Here is a 19,119-nt window from a genome sequence, read left to right on the forward strand (position 1 = left end):
CACATCACAATTATTTTCAAATTAAAAACGATATTCACATTAAATAAAATATTTAGTAGATTTATCAGTAATTGTTGTGTTGATTATAGAATAACACATAAAACAATCGCAGTGTATATATAAGCATTACTAATTAATCATGAACTTCGCACCCCAAATATTGAAAGAATAGAAAATTCAAAAATTTCACCCCACCCCAAACCATAATAAAAGAACCAGCGTGTATACAGGATCAAACAGTAAATATAAAATTAAATATTTGTGAATAACTCCTTCCCCTTAAAAGATCCCTCCACCTTTTTCCTTGACTTCTGATGTCAAATATCTTGTTTTCATTTCTTTTTTTATATTCTTTTTATTAATTCCAAGAGAAAGACGTATACATCAGTACATAAACAATGGTTGACAACTTGAAATATAAACAACGGATAGATCTATTTAAATAACGATTTAAATTTTCGCGGCATTGTAACATTTCTATTTTAAGACTTCTGGTATGCGCATGCGCAGTTGTTTTTGTTGCCAAAGTTTGAATATCCGCCAACGAGACCACAACTAATTTGTGCAGAGTTTTTATCAATATCTTTCCTCTATACAGCTTTTACATTTTTATCGTAAGTATTTATATTAATTGTTGTGATTACGTTATCGTATTTTAGAAATGTGAACATATCATGTTGTTATGAAACTGTACAGTACTGAAAAGTTGAAATTTTTACACGTGAAAAAGGGGGATGTTTAGGACAATCTATGGATTGACCTTAGGATCAGGATCAGGATAGCATGTTACCATTCCCAAGATTTCTTGCAACGTCTCATGAATTTTTATCATTGACTATTTGATATCATATGATTGAATCAAAAGTGAAAAGACATTTTAATCGCATAAAAAGGGGGGATTGTTTACAACTTTGGGATGGAAAGGTCAGAAGCTATATATGACTCACCAAGTTGAACCTTTAATTTTACTGTCAAAATTGAGGTAGACTTTGGACAAGGTAATTAAACATAAAGGGTATATGAGGGTGGTAAAAAGTTTTTTGCATTTATGGCCTTTTTATTTCACGTGTTTTAGCATTTTATTTCTCGTAATTGGTTTCGACATGCATTATTTTTGTTTCCTCTTATTTATTTTCCGTGTTTCGTCTAGGTACTCTTTAATTTCTCGTGCTAGTCCAACATTCAAGATAAAAAAAAAAGTAAACCAGGACTAAATTTGAAGTCCAGTCGGGAGATTGTTATAAATTATGTGTTCCCAGGATATTAATTGCGATCAAGTTATCTTTTCCAAGATTGCAGGGTCTTCGTGTCCATTATCATGGCTGTGTGATCTCCAATAACGACTGAGTATTAACTTCTAGTACTTTTTTCCTTAATAATATTCATGATTTAATTTTTCGTGCTTCCTTTATCCAAAGTTTTATTTTCAGTGCAGTGGGTTTTTTTTATTTCCGTGTTAAGAACCCCCTTTACCATCCTCGAATATGTCAATTAGTCAGATATCCATGCTGCAGCACAAGTAATACAGAAAAAGACATAAGTGGATAAACCTTCAATTTGTTCAAATTAAAATGTAGTAGTTAGGATTTCTTGCAGATTTTACCTAAGTCCTTCTAGTCTATCTAAAAGGAAATGTAGTTGAGACTTCAAAGGACAACTGTTATTTACTTTAGTTTTCACCAGTTCTTATGCTTTTTATTTATACTTTAAAGTAATATCATTATGAAGTTAAAATAGTTAAATGTGTTGAACAGAATACAACTTTACAATGTTATAACTTTTGATTTTGTAGATGTCATCATGAAGACCTAGATGGAATCACGGAACAGCAATTCAAGTGTCTGAAAAAACAATAAACTTTCTAAAACGGGCTCCAAAAAGACAAGGTGTGAGAAAAAAGAAGTTGAAGTTTCACTATTAATAAATAAAAAGTTTCAGTATTAATAAATAATTTATTTTAATTTTATCGTATTGAATATTTCTCTATGATCAGTGGTTGGACATTAGAATACATAGGATAGGAAGTGTCCGAACAGCAAACTTTGTTTTATATTTTGACCACTCAGATATTTCAAATAGAAATTGAGCAAAATTTGTGTATTAAGGGTTGTGCGCTTTCGAAATCAATAATTCTCTTGGATGATAACTTGTGTTGTTGTAAGCATGTTGTTAAATGTTAAAAAAATCTTGGTGGTTAAATTATGGTTCGTAGGATATCCCTCAACACCCATATTTGTTATTCAATTGATTGGTTGTTATCATCATCATTGTCAAGCCATGCTCTCATCACATGAATGTGGTCACTCAGTTTTATTGTTGAAAATTACTGATATTTTACAAGTAATTGGCAGTCAATGGCATCTACATTGTATTCAAAGTGTTGTGTACCCGAACACTTTTTATTGTTGTACCTATTGTAAACAAGACAACCATCAACCAAAGAACATTATTTATATATCTTTGCGTTACCATACAGTCATCAGCAATGAACTAAAGAACACACCATGTCAAATATAACCAGACAATGACTTTATTTAAAGATAATCAATTTTGTTTTGAGATTATTTTTCAAACTTGGGTCTAATGGAGCAGTTATTGGACCAGGTTTCCTGAGGCAGAATGTTGCTATGGCGTTTTGCATATTGAGCGCCTAGAGAAGACAATAGCTTGAACATTGCTACAGTATAAGATTATGGACTGCAAGACAAAGAAAATACAGGATAAATGAAACATATTAGTTTAGGTGGAAACACAGTTGAACACAATCACTAACCAATTTTGATTCCGTGTTGAATACTAGTATTGTATTCACCCTGAATTCAATCTGAATTCAAATTGAGCTATTGGTTGAAACAATGTTGAAGCAACTATTATTCTATATAGATTCAATGTTGAACATCAACGTTGATTCAACATAGGATTTCAACGTTGATACAAATTTGCAAAATCTAATAATAATTCAACATTGATTCTAAATAGAAAATAAACATTGATTCAATGTTAAATCAACGTTGTGTGCCTGCTGGGTTCAGTTTTAATATACGGATATACGCAGAAATAAATTCAGCCAGCCACTGGTCTGCTGTATTAACTGCAAAAGTATAATTACAAACGTTGTACATATTTCAATAGTGTTACCAATAATGCGGTTGATTCAGCAAATATATGTATTACTCTCACAGTTCCCCTTAATAGAGCCCGTATTTACGACTAAAGCATGTTTTTAAGTGTGAACATATTTTTAAAATTTAACCTTCCCAATATTTAACGACATGCGCATATACTGTTATCAAACTAGACAAATGAGATAAGACCATCTGTTGTTTAGAAGGTACAATGCTTTTCTACCTCAGGAACATATTACTTTAGCTGTATTTTGGTCTTTAGTGCCTTTCAACTTCGTACTTTATTTGGCCTTTTTAACATTTTTTTATTTGAGCGTCACTAATGAGTCTGTTGAAGACGAAACGCGCGTCTGACGTTACTATCAAATTTCAATCCTGATATGCATAAGTTTTTATACACGTTTGAATATAAACAAAAACTAATGACAACTTACGCATACACTCATTATGTTTCGCTTCATAATCGGCACAGCATACACTTTTTTCTCTGCCACTGAAAGATATTTGAACACTTGTTTATATCAATTCTTTAGCCTTGATAAATTACTTTTTAACCGTTTTACTGTTTTACTAATGATGTGTATAAACAAAGCACTTCAAGCGTTTATGTTTACTATTGTGTATATTTATTCATCTTACTTAAACTTAAAGACCTTGGTGCAACAATGAAACAATTCGAATAATATTGTCACGTTTTTCCAATCATGATATGACAGTCTTCTATGTTAATTTGACTACATATTTTACGTATCAGAGTTTAAAAAAGGATCAGTATAAATATGTGCGTGTTTGAAAAGTTACTTTTCCAAAAAAGATTATTCTGCTTTTTATATTTTTTTTTTATTGTCATACAAGTAAATTGAACTTGTGAAATAAATAGTTGCATACAATATAAACAATACTAATTTCTGTATAGAACAAAACGTTCAATGGATGTTGACTAAGATTATTTTTATTCAAACGTTAAATATGTATACTCAGTTATTTTGCTTTAAAATACTCTTGCACCTGCTTTTTGATAAATGAAATTACTTTTTGTTTAAAACATATAGTCGCCACATTTCGTATTTCAAATGAGGCGCAAATTAATCAGTTTCAATTTTTTCTTGATCAAAGGCGAGATACTTCGAAAGTGGTCATTTTCATACCAAGATGGAACGGTAAGTGAGATACATGAATGAACTATGAAAAAAACCTGTGAATCAGGGTGCTTTGACAAAGAAGCATAAACAACCTATCCATGCTATAAATGCATTCCAAAACATCATGTTAAAAAGAAAATCCTACTCAATCGAAAAAAGAGCGAATTTTTACAGATCAGACCATTTTATGTGTGTATAAAAGACATATAATCGCGCAAACCTTTCACTACTGAGGAGTGTCATATGTATTGCAATCAGCAGTTGGCTTTCCTATGTAGTGTATATTTCAAAACATGGTAAAAAAACATGTAAGTTAACAAGTTTGCCTGTTGTATAACACAATGATGTTCGTATACCACAAACACGTACCTTTCAGTCTTTGAAATGCATAGTTCACTATCAATTCGTGGAAAGATTATAACAAATAATAAAAAACAAATGCATGTTATTGCCATGGTTGTGATCAGATCTGATTAGGTATGAAACAAGTTAAGGAAATAATCATTTTGTCCGATTATTCTATAAAAGGAAGTTCGACCTAATTATGTTTTGTTGCATGTTAAAATCCGGAAATATCTGAATTGAATTTAAAGGATAGTTGTCGACGGTAGAGTCTGTGCATGTTATTTTTAAACATTGACGAAATAAAAAAACTAAATTCAATTTAATGACCAGATTTGCTTCGTTTTTGAAGTTGAATTGAAACGACAACAACACGTATTTAAAAGGGAGCCTTGCTTTCAGGCAATGGAATGTGAAACAAATTAAAAAATTTTGTAGCCTAAAGCTATTTGATTATAAGTAAAAGATCATATATAACTTACACTTTTGTTTTAACTGAAGTTACATAAGTATGTAATTAAATCCTCTCCGTGTATTTTATCTAGGTTATTAATTTAACGATCATGCTCTTAAATATGTGTTCCTATAAAACTTGTTACTGAGTACAATGCATATTGTATCAGTTGTTGTCTTTTTTTATGGTAGATGATAATAAATGTTGACATTGAAAACCATATACCTGACGTACGTAATAGCTGTACACCTAGATTGCTGATTAAGATCAGCTGAACTCCTGTCGTACGGCAATGCATAAGTGTGAACGCTTGTGGTGAGGAATGCATGTCAAGTACAAATGATGAGATTATTGATGAACTGCACTGCATGGCTTTTTTTTGTAATTTTGATTTGCACTAAAAATAAGTTGACTAATATGATACATTTGCCTAATATGTAATGTGTATGCCAAATGAACTAAGCCTTACGTATCTTTTACTATTTATATTCAGAAATCGACAAACACAAATTTAAAAAAAAAATACAGTTGTACCACGATGTAATTGATCTACTTCAAACAATTTCAGTAAGTACATAATCTATCTTGACTTATATCTACGAAATGCCAATGAGTGTCTGATGTGAAAAGTCTTAAAATTTCTCTCTACAAATTCACATGAAAGTATTTTATTGTAAGAGTTGTCAAAAGTATGTAACCTTCTACCTATCGGATATATCTGGTTTGCTTATAACTATAGAACCTACTGACTTACACGCAGAGCTACATTTCTGGCCATCATAGTATATTGAACTTTCATATATGCCTGTCAATTATAAAACAAAGAATAGGTACACAATCTCAAAACACTCTATCCTCAGAACAAATATGTAGTTAGAAACAAATGCACCATGTGTATCGGTGCATTCGAATACAATCGTCAAAAAGATCACTTTTTGAAATAAAATAAGATGGTCAAATAGTAAAGTTATATGTGCTATCAAAACAATGTTTACTCAAGCAAATCAAAAACACGCAGTGTATGATACCTTATTTATTATGCAACAAGAATCCTGCAATCCAACGGTTAATTACCCGTGTGTAAATAAAACCCAAACTTTGTTGACACATTCGGGAAAAGAGGAGCAGTTGGCAAGTTGAAAAAATAAACATTCAAAACAAAGAAATCTAAAAAAGGTAATATTTGACAATGCGCATCACAATTTCTGTTTAACAAATTTGATATTGTTCGATGTTAATCAGCATTGTTCAACTTTTAATGTCAAATTCAGTCGTATACGACTTCGCCTCAGGGTGTACAAAATTGTAACATTGGTGTAAAATTACAACACCACATTTTTGAAATGCAATTTGTTAACCCTTACCATGGACTATTATATGACGGCCGTAACAATATTACCGTTATTGGCTCCAATGGCTTTCCATACTTTTAGAAGTCAAATGTATGTTACTTATTTTGAAATGTGTGCATGTTCACAAAAACTGAGGCTATCTATTGTCATTTTTTTCATTTATAAATGGCATTTTGAGCTCAAATACAAATTTGGAAAATTAATCGGCTCAAACTGAGTGTTCTGGGGGTGGTGGTGGTGGTGGGAGTGGGCTTCCCTTCGGTGTCCTACACAGGAAGTTCAGAGCCCTTAAACTTGTAAATATCGGGCAAGCCTGCAGGCATATCACTACTGATCGTAATTATTATTGAAATACGCATAGAAAGTGACAACTTTTGGTTTCATGCCCAGTTGAAGTCTACAATCGGATAAAGTCGCGAAATTCCGTATTTCTTGTCAAAATGACCTTCTTTAGACTGCTGAATCAAGATCAAATTCAATCCCACCTAACAACTGTTTATGTCGATTTGTTAAGCGATGTCCCCTCAACATGCAGACTACAGCTGGATATATTTACCAGCATCCCTGAATCTTCAGGGTCAAGAAATAGGACGACAAAAACGTCAAAATTGACGCTTTTTGTACCTGATGACTTAGGGAAAATTCCCGCCCACTCTAGCCAGCCTCCTCATCGCGCCCACCGTCCCGTGATCTCTTGTCTTAGGTCTTGTTTGCAAATAAACAAAGATTATATATTGTCATTTCAGCATGGTAAGTGTTTAGTTACGGCATGATAGGTTGGCTCGATCTGTTATAACACGGTATTTTTTCATGGTTTCATAAGGAAAATATGTACAGTTTATTATTGTTAGACATGTTAGATACAACAAAACATCTTATTTTAATTATTTACCACTGGTGTCCTTTTATAACACCTCAGTTTTATTTCGTTTAACTTGATATGATTCCATAAGAATCTTTGGTCTCGATCTGTATATATTTACTATATATTAACATCATTAAACTTAAGTTGCCTTTAATTTTGAACAGCTATACTACAAACTAATTAAACTGATATTATACAAAAATCAATGAAAGGAAGTATAATAAACTACGACTGACACATCGATTCTGTCATACTCTTGTTATAGTCATATATGGATAGGTTCATATTTCCAGGATGAGCTATGAGGAATATTAAACTAATACTAATTTGTGAAACAATATATAAAAAACATATCCAAGTAATGTTTAATAAATCATACGATATGGATTTTCTGAATAAAATTATCATTGAAAGCGATAACAAATCTGTTACTAGTGTTTCATGTTGTTTGATGATGTTGCTGATCGTACTTTTGTGTTAATTTGATCTATGAATTCCATTTGAATTGTTTTATTTTTGTTTAGCATTTACTTATTTAGTCTCATTATTCTGTCTCCTAGAATAAAGCAGCAAACAGGAAAGTCTCAATGTGCACTAGGTCCACGTGGTCCGACTTGATTTGTAATTATTTTTGTGAATAAGTTACAGAAATATAAAGGTGCACTCGATAAAGTTATTATGGATTTTTATTGAAAGTATGAGTGCTACAATACTAACAAAACTGATAGTTACATAGTTTTTAAAAGGTTAATTTTCTTAAAATCCATTCTCAAATTAAAAAAGAAAAAATGAGAAAAAGAAAAACTGAAGAAAACATATACAGCATGCCAAAAAGACTCCATGAAAACAAACAAATAACCAAAATTATTATATATGTATAATAAAATTTGTACGATTATACAACATACACAGAGAGAACAAGAACTGCCATGAAACCAAATCAAACCAAATAAAAACTTAATAAATTACAGAACATTTTCTTTAAAAGTGTTAACTGTTTGAGTTTTTTTTTGTGTTGATGTCAGATATGTATTTCAATGTTTACCTTCTTTAGTTTATCAGTTTAGCCAGAATACAAATCAGTTATAATCATTTAAAGTCAAGAAGTAATCATTTGGATTTTCAAGTTGGGGCAACGATATTATCTCGGATCCGAGGATGTTTTTGTTCACATTAAAGACGAGAGGCGTTCACTCTTAGATTAGTTTTACTTAATGTTTGCGAAAGACCTTCTTCCACTGATTTGATCCTAGATGAAATTCAAAAATATTCCTACCCCTTTCCATTTTAAAGTTTTCCCTTTTTCATATATATGAATATATATATATATGTTCTAAATATTTCGAAATAATGTTGTCATGTTTATCAAAATCTTTTGTACGATTGCTGTCCTAAGTCTAAATATTTTATATTCTTCGCCAAATTTTATTGATCAATTTAATGTTCAAATGTTTTGAATAAGCCGTTACTTGTATATCACATGTCTTATATACATGTATATATACAGTCAATATAATATATCTACGACTCAAAATGGCCTTACAAAATCCAGAATGTATATCTTTTTAATGTAAAATATTTCAAAGGGAAGAAGATCACAGCCGATAGTCTAAAACTATTTTTTTTAGTTATTTCCATTTTCAGTGAACAGTACACATTTTTGTTAGGGTCTAGATAAAGCCCGATTCCGGGTGTGGGATTTTCCCGCTGTGTTGAAGACCCATAAGTGGTCCTGGGCTGTTTCTTCCCTTTGGTTGGGTTGTTGTCTCCTTTTTTTCTATTTCTACTCTCAATTTTAATGAATATATTGTAAAAGTCGACTAAATAAACTTCTAGATTTTGTAACTACACCTTTATCAATAACGTAAAATGATAACAGTTTCATGATTACTATACATTTTTTTAATTTTATTTTACCACTGTGATTGAACATTCGAAATGTATATACATTTTATTCCTTCTTTGTAATCTGATATACCAATAAATAGCTGGTGTACTGTTAGTTGTCACTTACATTTTTTTCGCTGACAACATTTTAATTAATGGCTAAATAAATGCAGATTTTATAATTTCTGATTTGTGTCCATTTTAAACATGTTATATTCACTATAATAAAGAAGAATGTATTTCTGTCACCTTTTACTTGTCTTTTTCCTCTTGGCACACGTGACAGATGATAGAAACTAACGAGGAAATTAAAGTTTCACTTGATAGTTGCTTTCAATGCTCACTGTGCTGTGTGACTCAATATCGTTAACTACGTCGACAAAATCAGAAGAAATCTCCAATTGCTGATTGTTTCGGTCATCTAGCATATCTGTATCATTGATTATGTCATATAAACTTCCATCCATTTCGATATCTTGACTGCTTTGTCGTAATGAACGGGTTTTTGATTTGACTAATGTCGGCCTTATAGTCACAGTCTTGTATTTGTAGAAAATGAAACATAACCATACTCCAAAAACCGTGCCGGTTAGTGATAATGTATAATATGTAATTATTTCTCGTGACAGCTTTTCTGAAATGGCAATATCTAATATCAAATATTTTTTTATGATAACTGACATATATAATTGTGTGTGTGTGTGTATGTGTGTTTGTTTCTGTATGTTTCCTTCATGATACTCATTGGTTCGGTGAGCAAGATTATCCTTTCAAAATTATTGTCGTGTAATGTGCTAATTATTGAATTGTATGTGAAATGTTTATGAACTGAGATATATAGCGAGGTATGACATTGATATGACATAAGCAACACGACGGGTGCCACATGTGAAGCAGGATCTGCTTTCCCTTCCGGAGCACCTGAGATCAGCTCTAGCTTTTTTGGTGGGGTTCGTGTTGCTTAGTCTTTGGTTACCTATGTTGTGCCTTCTGTACTGTTGTTTTTCTGTTTGTCTTTTTTTTTTTTTTTATTTTTAGCCATTACGTTCACTTGTCAGTTTATTTTCAATCTATGAGTTTGACTATCCTTCTCGTATCTTTCGTCCCTCTTTCATAGATCTGTACTATAAGCCTTCGCAGATATGCAATATAGCTTAAGAGTAAGTGTTACGTTTGTTTTTGAATCTCAAAAGACTCATTATGTGTTACTTTCTGGCTGTTAACTTCAATAAACATTTGCTTAATTATTTTACTAATAGCACATTGCCAAATCTAACTTTGATTCGTTGAAAAAATAAGAATAACAAATAAACTTAGCAGACAAATGAACTTGATTTTGTGCGAAGTACAAGAACCGATAGTGTCATCACAACTTTTAAGGTCGGTTGAATTATACTTGTTTAGGATCTTTTCATGGCTTGATCTCCATAATGTAAAACATAACTTTTTACATGCTAAAATTAAAGAAAATACTGTTATCCATATTTCGTGTACAAATACATAATATCTGACGCAACAGTTGTCGAAAACTTGTTTGCCTCCCCCTCCACGTCCAGGGATTGTCGATAGAAATCGGATATTTAGATCAGATCGGCAATTTATGGACTAAGCTGATCAAAAGGAATATCCAAGATCAGCGAACAAGAAGAATTCACTGTCTTGACAGAAAAAAAAACCAATTACCATTTGTGCTTGTTCGTTTTGTCACCGTGTATATGCTATGGTCTACAATAAAAATAAAATGCAAAGCGGCAAAGGTAAATTCCTATATGTTATTCATTAAAAAAGTATAAATCATATGAATAACAGTGGTTGTTGGATAATGCGCACTTGATTAATCAATGCAAACATACATTTAGATAACAAATAACAAATTATATAAGACTATTTGCCTGTTTGCCTGTTTGTCTGTTGTTGGTTTTTTTCTTTTTAAGTCATGGCTTTGTCAGTTTGTTCAACTTAGGAGTTTGGATTCCCCTTGGTATTATTTGTCTCCCCTATTGTACGATGAAAACATTATAAAATTGTGTTGACAAATAAATCGGTAACATAACTAGCTTTCTTCACGGTCAATGCATCTATCAAGATATTACAATGCAAGAGATGTTGATTTGTTGAAATAGGACACTGGTGATTATTTGATACTGAGGAACTATTTCCGGTATGCATACATATAGCTCTGACTCCTTTTCATTGTCTGACATAAGCATTATATAAAAAAGAAGATGTGGTATGATTGCCAATGAGACAACTACCCGTACGAAAATTTCAACAGGAGTTCAACTGGACTTCAGCTGGACTTGAGACGTATTCCAGTCTGACATTGAAAAGTCCAGTCTGACTTGAGCCGTACACGTACTTTTTCTTATACTTCGGTTATTTGCCAGCCGGTATTTTCTTAAAAGTCCAACCGCACTTTTTGTAATTCTGACAAGAAAATAAACATGGCTGGTCTTTTGAGGGAAATTATTCTTTCTGTAGAATGGTCAGCAGGATTTTTGTCCTAGAAAATTTTACAGTCATTTATGAGCAGGAATTAAGACTTAGAAAATTTTCACCCAGCCAAATCTGCCCTTACAGAAATAAAAAGTTTGTCACTAGGATTCTGTTCTTTGAAAGGAACAATTTCTTTCAAAATGGAAAAGAGTTATAAATGAAAATTTGCAAGTTATAATAATGATATCATATTTTTTTACAATATACTTTAAGATCAAACTATCAGATGTGATCTTTTCCCCTAAAATTTTCAATTCCATTATAAAATATTTAAAATAGACTGTAAATGGAAAATTGAAATTTAATATAGGAGATATAATTTTGATTGAATTATATCCCAGTTAATATGTTTTCAACAATTATTTAACATTTTTACTTTTTCATGAAATAAAACCCCTAGCAAAATTACATCTATTAATAGGTTAAATTTATACATTTTCTAGTATATTTATATTTAATTAGATGAATGCATAAAATAAATAATTATCATCATTCTTTAAATTAATATCAAGTAGAAACTTGAGCCATAACAGTAGTCTTGTAGAGAGTGCCATCTGTTTTCAATCAACCTCAGTCTGGACAGGTCACAGGAAGTAGCATCTACACAGAGGTTGATCATGGGGCCATTTGAAGGATAACACATTTCTAAATACATATATCTGCAATAACTATCACTTTTATTAAACATTTCATAATTGAACAAATTAATAATTGATTTTCTTTTTTTTAATATATCACATATTCAAAATTAAGACATATGCAAGAAGTCATGAGAAGAAATTTTTTCACATCTCCTCAAACAACCTCATGTATTGCAATACAACAAAATTTGAATTTGGAATAAACAGGAAGATGTGTCTTCTTTCTTAAACAAAATGAGAAATTTACATTGGATGTAAAGCAAATGTTTGTTCTTTTCACAATATATTAGAGAAGATGGATCCTTCTGACTGGCATCAATTTCAATTTAGGAAGATTGCTGTTTGCATGTATTTTGGATTGCATATTCTAGTAAGTCATGTAAGTACAATCTGATATGCTCTTTTTTCTTCAACATATAGCTTAATTTTTATTTTTGAAGTCAGAGTAAAAAGAATTAAAAAAACTACATTAAATACTTAATTATGCAAAATATTTCAGTTTGAGTGATTTTCAAAGCTTAACTTTATTTTATGCACTTTAAATTTATTTAGTCTTAATATATAATCATGATAATTATAACCACACACTTTTAGGAGTAAGAATTTAGCTTCACAATTTCATGTTTCTTGATTTTGCCAGCAAGACAGTAGAAAAAAGAAAAATTAAGAAATAAGCAGTACGTATGCATAATGCCATCTGTTTTTTTTCTTTTTTTTTTCAGATTATAACAAGGGATGCATATCAAATCAGAAGAATCCACCATCTGAAGAAAAACTAAGCAGTAGTAATCAAGAGGGAGGGTTCTGCGGGGGTGGAACCCCCCCCCCCTAATTTTTTGTGGATCAACCCCTGCTGAGATCATCTTTAAAGGTCAAACAGAACTTTTTGAAGTCCAGCTGAACTTTTATGAGTTCAGCTGGACTTCTTAAAATTCAGCCGGACTTTGTAAAGTCCAGCTGAACTTTATAGAGGCCATATTTTTGCCAGAAATGCCGGCTGGATTTTTTCAGACGTACTTTTATGAAAGTCCAGCTGGACTTTCTGAACCGGACTCCTGCTAATTTAAATATTACGAGCCGGTTTACGGCTACTTTCGCTGAAAGTCCAGCCGTGTTATCCATTATAAGACATTCAAAGAAAAGTCCAAATGATTATTATAAGTACGGTTCTCAGTACGGCTACTGTCCAGCTGGAGTACGTGTCATGTTTTTCGTACGGGGATCAACAAAAGACCAAAATGACACAGACATTAACAACTATAGGTCACCGTACGGCCTTCAACAATGAGCAAAGCCCATACCGTATAGTCAGCTATAAAAGGCCCCGATAAGACAATGTAAAACAATTCAAACGAGAAAACTAACGGCCTCATTTATTTAAAAAAAAATGAACGAAAAACAAATGTGTAACGCATAAACAAACGACAACCACTGAATTACAGGCTCCTGACTTGGGACAGGCACATACATAAATAATGTGGCGGGGTTAAACATATGAGCTAGATCCCAACCTTCCCCCTAACCTGTGACAGTGGTACATGTATAACAGTACAACATAAGAACGAACTATAAAAATTAGTTGAAAAAGGTTTAACTCATCAGATTGACAAAAAATACAAGTGGACGTGGCCCGGTACTTATACATCCTGACACGAAAAGACACAGTGAACAGATCTGAGAGTACTCGCAGTTATCTGACAGCTAGTTCAAAGCCACTAACAACTAATAAAAAAATCATGCATCTATGACTAAACTATCAATCCGTACACATCCAACATCCAATGGATTTAGTGTAAAGACGTCATAAACAGCCAGAGAAAACATGACCTTGTGCAATGCAGAGTTACAGGTATCGACAGATTGTAGATCCATGAATATGTATAGGAATATAACATACTAGTAATATTTAGTTAGCTTTTAATTTACTGATAACAAAAATGTTTGTTTTTTTTTCTGTTTCTATCAGCTCTTTAACGATTCTATCCGATTTTTGTTATCACATGAAGGGAAAATAATTTCCATGATGCATCTTCTATGCATTACTTTAGGTTCTGTTTAGATTGATTAAAACTAAAACAAAATTTGTAGATTAGATTACTTACCAAACGTGTCCTCTATTGAAATTCCAATTGTTGTTTTATCTAGGACACATCCGTGAACGAAGTTACAACTGCAATGGTGTTTTTTTTACAATTTGAAGAAAAATGTAAATACGATATAAATATTTTGAATACTCTTTGATTTAAAATATACATTTAAACGGGTAGGATTATGTTCATATATCTTAACTAGATAGAAAAGTTGCTGACATAAAACATTCATTCTTATTGTCTTTACATTAAACAAACATTATTTTAAATAACTCGATGCAGAAAAAAGGAGACAAATTCATTTTTCAACTATATATGCATTATCTAAAATAAGAATGGTGGAATAAGTATGTAAAAACAGACTGTTCAAATCACACATTATCATTCAATTGATTATCTTTTATTCTATAAGCTGTATTGCTTCTGCATAAATGACTATAATTATTATCGTTAATACTTCATACCGGTATATTATACAAACGAGCATCAATAGCTGCTTCCAAACTTACATGTATCAGTCGGTATCATTTTTTTTATTATGCGAAGTGTACATTTTCCTTTTTACCTTACTGCCTAATAATTGCAATATAATGGACATGATTTGAAACTTGATACAATGATACCATATATGAGAGCGTCATGTGATCAAGTCCATCCGCGTCAATGTATCAATGAAATAATGCACATGACTTCACTCAAACAATTTACCAACTATACCTACATTAAGTAAGGATAGTGTTTTTTTACTTCTTTTTTTTCAACAAAAAAACAATACAAGTAAGATAAACTGCTAATAAGAAGATTAATGATATTCATTTTTTTGATAATGTCTATATCAGCCTGAACATCAGCTTGCCCTAGTTCATTTATTAACAATGCATGCCTTATATAAAAACGTTAGAACGAATAAGAAAGAAACTGACTATTGTAAAGAACAACAACATTTTAAATCAACTGATTGTATTTTGCTTTTTATTAATAGTTCTGTAGATTGATTATCCACAACTGAAATGTATTGCTTAATATATATCAACCACTTTTATCTGTTTTTTTTTTTTTGTTTTTTTTTTTTGTATTCACAGATAAGAATTAAATGTAGCTTATAGTTACACTTTAAAATCTGAGCAAGTACAATCATATCTGCATCTTTCGCCATACGTGTTGTGCGAGCATGGTCGTCAATTTTGTCCTGCATATGATGTGTATCCTTTAGGACAAGCTATAAAATATAACTCTCTGTACATTATAATGAATATACATGTATTAAATATTTTTCTTCAATACAATATATAAAAGTTGACAAATATTTCAGATCGCTCCAGCAACTGTTATCGATATCTATTAATCCTATAGCGTTTGAAGAGCAAAGACTTCGTGTAAAGTCACATAAAATTATCAAGGACATTTTACCTGACCATAACTTTTTGTCATTAAACGGAGTCCTAGAATAAAAGGCCCCATGTCTCTATCATTTACTTGCAGCGAAAATGAAAAACATATATAAAAACACTCAATTCTCGATATTTTTGTGGTTTCAAAGAGTAATTGCAACAAAACCAATGTCTGATGAGAAACATCTTACAACCTATGTTCTGTGAACAAATTAGTTTTGAAAAGAAATAACAAATCGGACAAAATATTTTAATTATCAAAACGAAATGAAAAGATCTTTCCATGTAAAGGACTGATATATTTCATAAATATGCGAGCTACCTTCATGAAGAAGGATCATCCCAAATCATTTGAAATGTTTTTAAATAAAGCCCTTCATATTTAATCTCCCTTATTACTTAAGAATAACATATGTACTTAAAGAAATCACTTCAACAGAGCCTGCATTTACATATAAAACATGATTTTTTGTATGCACATCTCTGAGACATTTAATCTTCGCAATATGTAACGGCATATTCATTTATTGTTATAAACTACGTTGACAAATGTGGTAAGAACATATTTTATCATATACTTAGACTAAATATCATGTGATTTTTACCGTATGATAATAGCATTAAATTAAAGTATTTTCCATATTTTTCGAATTGGTGTTCAGCGGGCTGATATGAAAAGTTTATCACATGCTTCGATTGTTATCACATGCCTTTCCGTAACGTTATCACATGGCATTCCGGTGATACTCGGCAAATTCCGGAAAATACACATCAATGCTACGTTTTCAGTGAAAAACATTACAAAGTAATGCACAAAACAATTATTTGAATAGTGGAAAGTATATTGCGTAAATAAATGCAGTTTTTATGTTTTTCTGAAACATAATTTAGAAAGTTACTTTAAAAAAGTTGACTTTTCCAAACAATGTTTATTATGTATATTGTTGAATTATTTTTAGTCGATTCGTCAATATCAAAATGTGTGTTTTTTTCTCTGTTGAGGCATATGATAGAAAGATTTCATATTTTGTATCAAATTTTGGGTCCGACGTCCGTGAACTTTTTACTCTTTCAACTTCTTTTCGGGAACCACGTAGAAGGATCAATATATGAATCTGTTATTTTTCTCTACTGTTGAAGCATATGATAAAAAGATCATAACATGTCATTTTTCATATCGCATGTATTATCAGCCCTAGGTTCAATACCAGACCAAGAGCCGAATGAAGTTACAATGCTATAAACATTTACATATAAACAATATTTAACTACAACTTACGAATGCAGTCATTACGTTTTGCTTCATAATCAGCACAGCAGACACTTTTTTCTTCACCACTGAAAGATATCCAAGTCCTTATCAATATCCATTCTTAATGAATGATATTTTAGTCCATTCATCGTTTTACTTATCTACTACAATCTGATGATGTGTTTAAGCGTAGTGGATTGATTGACACTCGTTGGATACCAATTTTCGTGGATTTCGTGGGGACAGGGGAACCACGAATTTGAATGTTCAACGAATTACAGATTTTCTTAAGGATTTTATTCAGAATTTGCCAAAACAACGAATTCAAATTTATACGAATATAAAGTTTCCCCAATCCACAAAATGTATACCCACGGTAAAATAAACTAAATGAATCCACAGTTACTGTACTATATTATACATGCATGCATCTTACTTCAACTTAAAAACTCCGACACCATTCGAATAATAATATTACGTTTTTTATTTACATATGAACGTATTCTTATCTGCTTTGACTACATTTTGTCTTCAATATCAGAGTGAAAAAAAGGGATCATTATTGATATACAAAAAATGTATGTGTTTGAAAAGTTGTTTTTTTTCAGAAAAAAAGATTATTCTCCTATTCATACGATATACACTATGTTAATGTCTGTATTAAGCAAAACAAGTTATCAAAGGTACCAGGATTATAATTTAATACGCCAGACGCGCGTTTCGTCTACTCAAGACTCATCAGTGACGCTCATATCAAAATATTTATAAAGCCAAAAAAGTACAAGGTTGAAGAGCATTGAAGATCTAAAATTCCAAAAAAGTTGTTCCAAATACGGCTAAGGTAATCTATGCCTGGAATAAGAAAATCCTTAGTTTTTCAAATAAATTCTAAATTAATTTTTATGGATAATTGACAAGTAATAGCGCGAACAAGTCATTGCTGAGTCTTGTCACATGAATTGCAAGGATCAGATGGCTTTCCAATGTAGCGTATATTTCAAAACTTAATTTTAAAAGTGTCAGTCAACAAGTATAAATGTTTGATTACCAATGACCTTCATACATGTATAACCTCAAAAACGTACCTTTCAGTCTTTGTAATGCATAGTTCACTATCCATTCGTGGAAAAATTACAACAAATAGTACAAAACAAATGGAAGTTCTTGCCATTATGCTCATCTGATTCTATTAGATATGAAACTAATTAAGGAAATAATAATTTTGTCCATTATATTCTCTAACAGGAATTATGTTTCGTTGCATGTTAAAATCAGGAAATTATTAAAATGATTTGAAAGGATTATTCTACGTCTGTGCGGGTCATTTTTCCAAGTTGATGTATTTAAATACAAAAACATCCAATTTAGTGACAAGATTTGCTTCGTTTTATAAGTTGAATTTCAAATTCATCCGGGGTCCCCTGCAATCGATTAATGCAAGGTGAAACCAATTTGTAGACCATTTGATTATTATTTTCTGTTAGTTTTCGGATTATTCGATGATTTTTTCCGAGATAATTGATTTAACAATCAAGCTTCTAAATGTTTGCCCATATAAAATTTGTTGAAAAGGTGGTCAGTATTAACACATTTTGAAAATGACATACATACACCTGAAGTGCGTAATGCTCCCCCCCCCCCCCCTGACATTATTTGCGAGTATGGTCTTGCGAAACGATGATAGTCCGTCGGAAGGGGACGATAAATGGCTGACCCGTGTTAAGAGAGAGACATATATCTTGCACGTAAAAGACACCCCTGTAGATTTCGATAAAGAGCTGTCTAATGTCTTGACGTGAATGAGGTATGCTGACATACACATACTTTTTTTTCAAAGAAAACATTCACTTACATGTCAGGTCTGAGTGATGTATTTTTTTGTGTCCAATACTTCGTATCCGATTGGTGTGCGTGCAACTGCACTGCTTATATTATATTTTGTAATATTAATGTCTAAAATAATTCACTAATAAAAAAATGATAAGTATATGGTAATTTGCCTAATAAATGCAATTCGTTTGGCAAAACAGCAAAACCATATTTTACCATAATTTTCATTTATATTCATTACTTCGCAAATAC

General features: G+C 31.5%; 1 long non-coding RNA gene across 1 annotated transcript; it reads left to right on the forward strand.

The window, feature by feature from the left end:
• The first annotated feature begins 39 nt into the window (after window positions 1–39).
• LOC143051672 (uncharacterized) lies at window positions 40–1,966 on the forward strand. The gene is made up of 2 exons (XR_012970871.1): window positions 40–614; window positions 1,793–1,966. It is a non-coding gene; the product is annotated as an uncharacterized LOC143051672 (long non-coding RNA).
• The last annotated feature ends 17,153 nt before the right edge of the window (window positions 1,967–19,119 follow it).

This window comes from Mytilus galloprovincialis, chromosome 11 (assembly GCF_965363235.1).
Source record: "Mytilus galloprovincialis chromosome 11, xbMytGall1.hap1.1, whole genome shotgun sequence".
NCBI classification, from domain to species: domain Eukaryota; kingdom Metazoa; phylum Mollusca; class Bivalvia; order Mytilida; family Mytilidae; genus Mytilus; species Mytilus galloprovincialis.